The sequence below is a fragment of the Meles meles genome, chromosome X (assembly GCF_922984935.1).
Source record: "Meles meles chromosome X, mMelMel3.1 paternal haplotype, whole genome shotgun sequence".
In the NCBI taxonomy this organism is placed as follows: domain Eukaryota; kingdom Metazoa; phylum Chordata; class Mammalia; order Carnivora; family Mustelidae; genus Meles; species Meles meles.
In genome coordinates this window covers 100,194,221-100,202,359 of record NC_060087.1, presented here as the reverse complement: position 1 = coordinate 100,202,359, position 8,139 = coordinate 100,194,221, and the positions used below count along the sequence as shown (strand labels likewise).

Below are 8,139 nucleotides of genomic sequence, written 5' to 3'. Positions count from 1 at the left end.
CATGTTGTTTTCTGTTTTGCTAATTTTGACCATTCTAACTAGTGTAAGGTGATATCTCATTGTGGTTTTAATTTGAATATCCCTGATGGCTAGTGATGATGAACATTTTTTCATGTGTCTGATAGGCATTTGTATGTCTTCATACTCAGGTAATGTTAATGCTATTTTTCGTCGTACCACTTTCCTCAGCTTAGGAAATTAAACCCTTAGGTGATTTATGGGAGAACCGAGCGCTTTGATGGAAGTGTCCCGTGCTCAGTAAATTGGGATCAGGAACCGGGAAATCTTATCTTCCATACTCACAGAAAGCAGTTCTGTAAAATGGAAAGAAAACAATACTGGGGAGTCAGACTGTCTGGATTTCCATCCCAGCTGGGAATGTACTAGAAGTATAGCTTTGTAAGTCAGTTACATCTCTGAGCTTCAGTGTCTTAACTCCAGGACAGACTGAATAATGTGTTAGAATTGCTGGGAGGATTAACTACAACAATGCAAGTTAAATTAGATGTCTGTGCTGATTCGCTATTTCGCCCATGTGAACTTGACTGAAGAAAATGGTAATTCAGTCGGGTTTTGAAGGCGTCGTGTGTCTTCACTTGTGCCTTACCTTCATCACTTGCAGTGTTTATTGCCCCGAGGGTTGCTCCTTTGGTATCACTTTGGAATCTCTGTAATATCAGAATAAGATTTTTTGCCAGTTAGGATATATGATTAGGAATGAGTATTTCTGGGGCGCCTGAGGGGCGCAGTTGGTTAAGCTTCTGACTCTTGATTTTGGCTCAGATCGTGATCTCAGCGTCATGAGCTCGAGCCCCATGTCAGGCTCTATGCTCAGCATGGAGTCCACTTGGGTTTCTCTCTCACCCTCTGCCCCTCATGGTCAAGTTCTCTCTCCCTCTCTAAAATAAGTAAATCTTTTTTTTTTTTTAATGAAAATGAGTGTTTCTGAAATTCTCCTACAGTTGGACTCCTTTGAATTGGAATAATTTTGAAGTAGAAAGAAGGTGGCTATCATGGAGTGTCAAAGGAGTAGCTATTTTCTCTCTCATTCCTGCCCCTTTTCAGAATAAACTAAAGGAAAGAAAGTTTCCTGTCAGCCTAGGGAGGCCTAAAGTCTTGAGGTATAAGATTTGCTTTCTTTCCAAGGAAAGGGCCTTAGACAGAGAGTGATGGCTGGTGAATGGTCTGATAGGCTATAAACCACCATTCGTGTTGATTTGGACCCCATCAACCCCACAGTCAGAGCTCGGGTGTTGGTCTCTGAAGGGATTGACGTGATCTTTGGTCTGCCTTTGGGCTGTATTTGTTGGTCGGTGTGCTGCAACTTTAATAATTATATTGATATGTCAGTGTTCTTTCCTAAAACCCTAAAATCTCACTACTTATAGTGTGGTCTTGAGTCTCAGGTTCCACTCCAGGCTTAATGAATCCAAATCTTCATGTAACAAGATCCCAGGATGACTCGTATGTGCACCGATGTTTGAAAAGTACACCTCGAGGTGACCTCTGTAGTCTTTTGAGGTGTCATGTTTAGGATTTGAAGGAAACTTGTAAATATCTGTACTCCTGTTGTTCTCAATGAAGTTAGTACTCAAATTGATCTTTCCTGTGTCTCTGTCTTTTTCTCTCTAAAAAGTTTCGCACCTAAAACCTAACTTTTTTGATAACCAGCGTGAATGTCAACTTCTGTTGTGAGTACCTTTTGTCCTATTGATTCGCATCTCATTTGTTCTCCTAAAATGTTATATTATCATACTGTATTCCGGTAGACCAGTGATGTGCCGGCCTGGCTGTGAGTTCAAATTGGCTGTATACCTTTTAATCAAACCCAGATGCCCAGTCCAGATCCATCGAAACACAAACTTTGGGGGAGGGGAAGGTACATCCTAGGCATAGATATTAAAAGTAATCTGCTTGTTAAGTTTGATGTGCATTTCTTCTTTTTAGAAAGATTTTATTTATTTATTTGACAGAGAGTGATTACACAAGCAGGGAGAGGGAGAAGGAGAAGCAGACTCCCTGCTGAGTAGGGATAGGAAAGGAGCCCTCTTCTGGCCAGGACCCCTCCCCATTTCCATGTCTAGTTTCTCTCCAAGGAGGTGGGTTGGGGGGAGGGGGAATGGGAAGAGGGTTTAGTGTGAGTGGGTCCCCGGAGGGAGAGTGTGCTGGGGTGGGGGTCCCACCGCTTCACACGTGCTTACAAGACTGGTCTCCAAGGGAACAGAAATGGAAAATTATGCAACACTTCATGAATTTACCTGCCATCCTTGTACAGGGGCCATGCTGACCTCTGTATTGTTCCAGTGTACTGTATCTGCTGCTGAAGGAGCTCGTGTTAAGAACTTCGCCGACTGGGGCACCTGGGTGGCTCAGTGGATCAAGCCGCTGCCTTCGGCTCAGGTCATGATCTCAGGGTCCTAGGATCGAGCCCCGCATCGGGCTCTCTGCTCCGCAGGGAGCCTGCTTCCTCCTCTCTCTCTGCCTGCCTCTCTGCCTACTTGTGATCTCTCTCTCTGTCAAATAAATAAATAAAATCTTAAAAAAAAAAAAGAACTTCGCCGATCTACTCTCTTAATAACTTCCAAGTATGAGCTACAGTGTTAGCTATAGTTACCATGCTGTACATCACATCATCAGGACTTAGTGATTTTATAACTGGAAATTTGTACCCTTGGCTCCCCTTAGCTATTTTGCCCGGACTCCTGCCCCTGCCTTTGACAGCTGCTAACGTGTTCTCTATCTATGAGTTTATTGTGGTTCTGGTTGTCATTTTTGATGCTGCATATATATAAGATCATAAGGCATTTAGCCTTCTCTGTCTGACATAGCATGATGCCATCAAGGTCCATCCATGTTGTCCCAGTGGTAAGATTTCCTACTTTTTTTATGCCTCATTAATATTCCATGGGGTGTGTGTGTGTGTGCATTTGCCTGTAATCAGATTTTCCTTATCCATTCTTCCACTGATGATGGCCGGTTAGGGTGTTTCTGTGTCTGTACACAGTGCTGCACTGAATGTCGGGTACAGATTTCTTTTCAAATTAGTGTTTGTGTTTCTTCAGATAAATGTCCAGAAGCAGAATCACTGAATTCTATGGTAGTTTCTGATGGAAAACCAATGTGAGAAGAAATCACCTCTCCAGGGGCCAGGATTCTTTCTTCTCTCCAGTCTTTTGTCTGAATAAATATTTATTGAATGAATGGACAGATGAATTACTTGTTTGTCTGTAAAAATTTTTTTCACGTTTTATTTTTTTATTTGAAAGCGAAAGAGATCCAGAGCATGAGCGGGGAGGGGGAGAAGGCAGAGGGAGAGGGAGAAGCAGACTCCCCACTGAGCAGGGAGCGCAATGTGGGGCCCGATCCCAAGACCCTGAGATCATGACCTGAGCCCGAAGGCGGATGCTTAACCGACTGAGTCACCCAGTCGCCCCTATTTGTTTCTTTTTCATGACAGATTTAATGCTTGAATGGCAGGACCTTGTTTTTCTACCTGGGGTCTTATAGAAGGCCTGGAAAATGACAGGTAGTCAACACATTAGTTCTTGTGTCTGTACCCTTTCTTAAGGCTGTGAAGGTGGAAACAAACCCGAGTTGTAATCCTACCACTGCCATTTTGTAGCGCTGTAACTCTAGCACGTTACAGGAGCATTTGCTCTGTTCACCTCACCCATGGTTTTTGATATTTCTTGCCAGCCCTCAGTGGACTCTGCACCACGTGGTATACTGCACCCCTCAGACATGGCGCCAGACAAGGCAGACAACTTCCTGTTTTCTTAGAGCGTCCATTCCAGTAGGATAGATGGACAAAAGAAAACGAGTAGAAAGACCAGTGAAACAAAAATTTGAATAAATGTGGTTAAGGCAACAAAACAAGAGGCCGAGAAATGTATCATACACAAGGGTGATGAAAGAACCAATCTTTTTTTTTTAATGATATTATTTATTTATTTGACAGACAGAGATCACAAGTAGGCAGAGAGGCAGGCAGAGAGAGAGGGGGAAGCAGGCTCCCCGCTGAGCAGAGAGCCTGATGTGGGGCTTGATCCCAGGACCCTGGGATCATGACCTGGGCCGAAGGCAGAGGTTTTAACCCACTGAGCCACCCAGGTGCCCCTGAAGGAACCAATCTTATATGAAAAGATATTTAGGTCGATCATCAGAAGATGAAATATTTCTTGTGAAGGTGAAGATGTGGTCACGAGCATATTGGGTAGAGACAATGAGGTGTGTATTGGCTCCCAACACAGGAAAATGCTCGCTGTGTTGAAAACCAGTGAGGAGACCAATGGGACTGGAGCTCAGTGAGTAGGGAGGATTTAAGGCCAGCTTGGGTTGGCGTTAATTTTAGGGAAATAGGAATGCCTAAAAGTTGCTTTGATGTAGTTCTCCTCCTCTGTGAGAAACAATGTGCACATTGTTATTTTAAGTTGGGCTAGTGTCTGATAATCTACAAGTAGTACCAAGGAAAGCTGGTTTGAAGCTGGTTTGAAGACTGATGTAGCCTACAGAAGGCCGCTACCTCTCAGCAGACTGCAATCTATTTCGGGCCTCTCATGGCCTCAGGCCATCTATGACATGGAAATTTGAGATCATTTTGTATGTGAGGAGGGCAGGATAAATCAACATGACTGGGTTTCCAGGGCATCCTATCTAGTTTATCAATGTCGAGAAGTGTCCTAAGAGGCTTGTGACCTTTTTATGCAATGTCACTCCACCTACAAGAAATGTCTGTCACAGAGTGTCTTGGAAACCAATGAAAGTAGCAATTTTTTTGAGGCCTCGGGTCCCAAGAAGAGCTGTGGGAAGGAGAGAGTTAGAAGAAAAGCCACAACCTTCTCCCCCCTATCTCACTTAACCTGTTTGAACCTCAGTCCCCGTATTTCTAAGACATGGAGACTTCCAGCAACTCTATCAAATAACTAGTGTGAGCATAAAATGAGATAATGCATGTATAGGCATTCCTAGTGTCACCAGGTTAGCTGTTCTTCTTAGATGACTACGATTGAATGTAAAGAGGATGAAGACACTTGGCAAAATCATCGAGCGTGTGACACTCTGTGAAGGTAGTCTGCATGGCTTCTCATCCCCGCCAACTGGTAGGAGCCACGCTTGCCAGCCACAAATTTCAAGAGCGATGCTACATTTAGAAAATGGACTTCATTGAAAAGTAAGTGAGTACAATTCACTGTCCCCAGTCCATGGTGGGTTTTTTCCTGGGAAAACAAACAAACAAACAAACAGGATGAAGGAGGAAGACCAGCTTTCCTTTTCTTTTCTTTTTCCACCCACCCGAAGCCCTGATAGTCAGCCTGTGTCTCATACGTTTGGCCCCGGAGACAGGGTGAAATCGTTCACCGGTAGTGATGTCTTCTGGAAGTGCAAGCAACCAATGGGAGAAGCAAATAACAGAGGTTAAAGCATTTACAGAAACTCATGCTGAATTTGGCAGAAAATACGAGCTAGGCTCTATTTGTGCATGAGTGGTGTGTGGGTATAGGAGAGGTATACGTGTGGTGTTTGTGGGGCCTGGTGTGCATGTCCGATGGTGTGTATGGTATGCGTGTCAAGAAATAAGAGGACAGACCGAGGATCTCAAGCATTTCTTTTTCTTCAAATCCAGGAGCCTGTTGCTCCGTCGCCTTCTAAACCAGATTGTGGTGGGCAGTGGTATGTTCTTGAATCGGCCTCTTTGTTGCGTGACATATATTCCTTTTGCCAGGGATAAGTCATTTTTGTCAAACTATAAATTGGGTCATTCATTAGTATGGAAATAAGGTTTTGGGGGACCAAGAACAGCTCATGTATAAATACTCTTTCACTTCAGCTCTGAACAAAGAACGGCTTGTGGCTCGAATGCAGTCCGAGTCACTGCTCGCGTATGCCGAAATGGCTGATGGTCTGTCCCCACCAGACCCTGCTGCCAGTGCCCATTGAGTTGAAGAGAAGGACATTCCCAGCTGGCGCTGAAAGAGACATGAAATGAACATACGTGCGGTCTGCGTGGATGGTTGGCAACAGCGCTAACTTCTTGCCCTTGTGTGCTTGGGCCCTCCTCGTCTGTACGTGAAGCAGGGACATGTGTTGGCAGGGACATGTGTTGGCAGGGCCAAGTGCCCCAGAATTGAAGCTGGATCGAACTGACTCTGGACCCTGGACTGACATATAGAGGGCTGTAACTCTAACTCTTGATTTTGTTTGTATTTGGTAAACCTTTTAAAGAGCATTTAGGTTGCCTGGAGTTCTTTCAAATGGAAACTGATGTGCAATAATTTAGATCGACCAGTGTCCAGCCCAGTTTATCTTCTATTGTGACTGAGAGTTTAGTGTGTAAACATATGGCTTGCCCATATGACTAAGGGATTGTTCTTTCAGTTGGACAAAGAAAATGTTCTTTCTGTTGATGAAAGTAAGCCACGTCCCTGGCCCGTCTGTGTCATCACCTGGTCAAGCATCTCTTCTTAGATTTGCTGCTCGAATAAAAGAAAATGTGATTATCCTTCCTTTCAACTAAAAGTGACTTGGTGCCTTGTGTCAATTAAGTAAGCGTTTGGCACCACGAATAAGGTGTTTCTCAAGCATATGCAGACATTTGTGGCTAGCAGTTTTGTGGTTTGCAATGATCTGAGGGGTATTCCATGAGAATACCATCCAAAATAGGTTTCTTCTTTTTTTTCTTGGCGTTCTGCTTGAATATGTAATTACCAATGCACACTTAACATGTGATGGCAGGACACCATGTTAACATGTTCGGACTTTGTTCAATGACTTCAAGAAATTAATCACCTGCAGAAAGAACGAAGATCTCAAATACGGTTTCAGTGATGGTCCAAGCTTCTGATTAATCTCTACAAGGATTTAGTAAAATGGGTAGAAAAGCAAAGACATTCGGTCATATTTGATACAGATTTTTACTAATAAGATAGGCTTACTTTCTTAGATACCATGGAGGAAACATCAAATGGGAAAAGTCCAGGTCTTATAAAAAAGAGGAACGAAAGGAGATAATATGAGAGTATAAAGCTCATCGGCGATACCTGTTTCCAGTGCTATAGTTAACATGGTAAAGGGGTGTGTGTGTGTGTGTGTGTGTGTGTGTGTGTGTGTGTGTGTGTTTAGTCTAGAACCTCCATCAGTTCCTAAATTGAAACTCTTTCCCATTAAGAGCTGTCTGTCTGCTTGGAAGTAGGCAGGGCTGGCCAGTGCTCTTTCCTAGTATCTGTGAGTGAGAGAATGGGTCGGCCTGCCCGTGTGCAGTGTATAGAGGAGGATTTTTTTTTTTTAATAGGGGAGGATTTTGAGTGTTTACTGAATTCTCTGTCCCTGGTGTTGCAGATAGTTTTGGCCCCAGCCTGCCTTGTTCTGGATCAGAGTCTCATTATCCAAAGGCAGTATTTTGAGGAGACTCGGCCACCTGTGTTGTACAAATGGGAGGAGGTCTCCAGTTGACTAAGTCTTCTCTCCCCAGGTTAGTGTGGTTGGTCCCTGAGGAGGCATGCACTTGAACTGAGTCATCTTACTCTTTCCTTGGGGTGGAGGTAATGTGTGCAGAGCTAGCCCTCCTAGACACAAGGCACTAAGGGGCAGTCACAGGTGAGTGAGGAGGACAGGAGCCGAGAGGGCTGACTGGGACACCCACCCCACACCCAGAGTGGCCCCAGGCATCTGGGTAATTAGAAAATAGAGCGGGTCAGTGAAGCTCCTATTATACCTTTTCACTCCTAGAAGGAACATAGCAGAGTAGAGACAGACACAGTTTTATATTCTAGCCTCGGCATTTTCTCACTCGTGTGACCTTAAGCAAGTCATTTTTCTCTGAGCTTCAGTTTTCTCTCATGCAAAATCAAGGTAATTTGTAATTACCATGTAATTCTCATGGAATTTTAGGTTGTGAGAATTAGAAAGTTTACATATGTTTGTGGGGCTTTTTTGAATTATTCAGTAAATGGTAATTATGTTAGCATTGGCTCATCTGCCTGGGGCTGGCTTTAAGTTCATTGTATATGGAAGTGACTCCTTCTGGGAGCAGAAGGAATTATTGACTTACTGTTACTGTCCCATACTACTCTATTATTCTTACAAGATTTATATCTTGCTATCCTTCTAGTTTATGGAGCTACTTTCAAAGCCTTCCCTGCT

At 43.8% G+C, this 8,139-nt stretch overlaps 1 pseudogene; it reads right to left on the bottom strand.

The window, feature by feature from the left end:
* Window positions 1-2,230: 2,230 nt before the first annotated feature.
* LOC123935689 lies at window positions 2,231-2,329 on the bottom strand (annotated as a pseudogene).
* Between the last annotated feature and the right edge of the window lie 5,810 nt (window positions 2,330-8,139).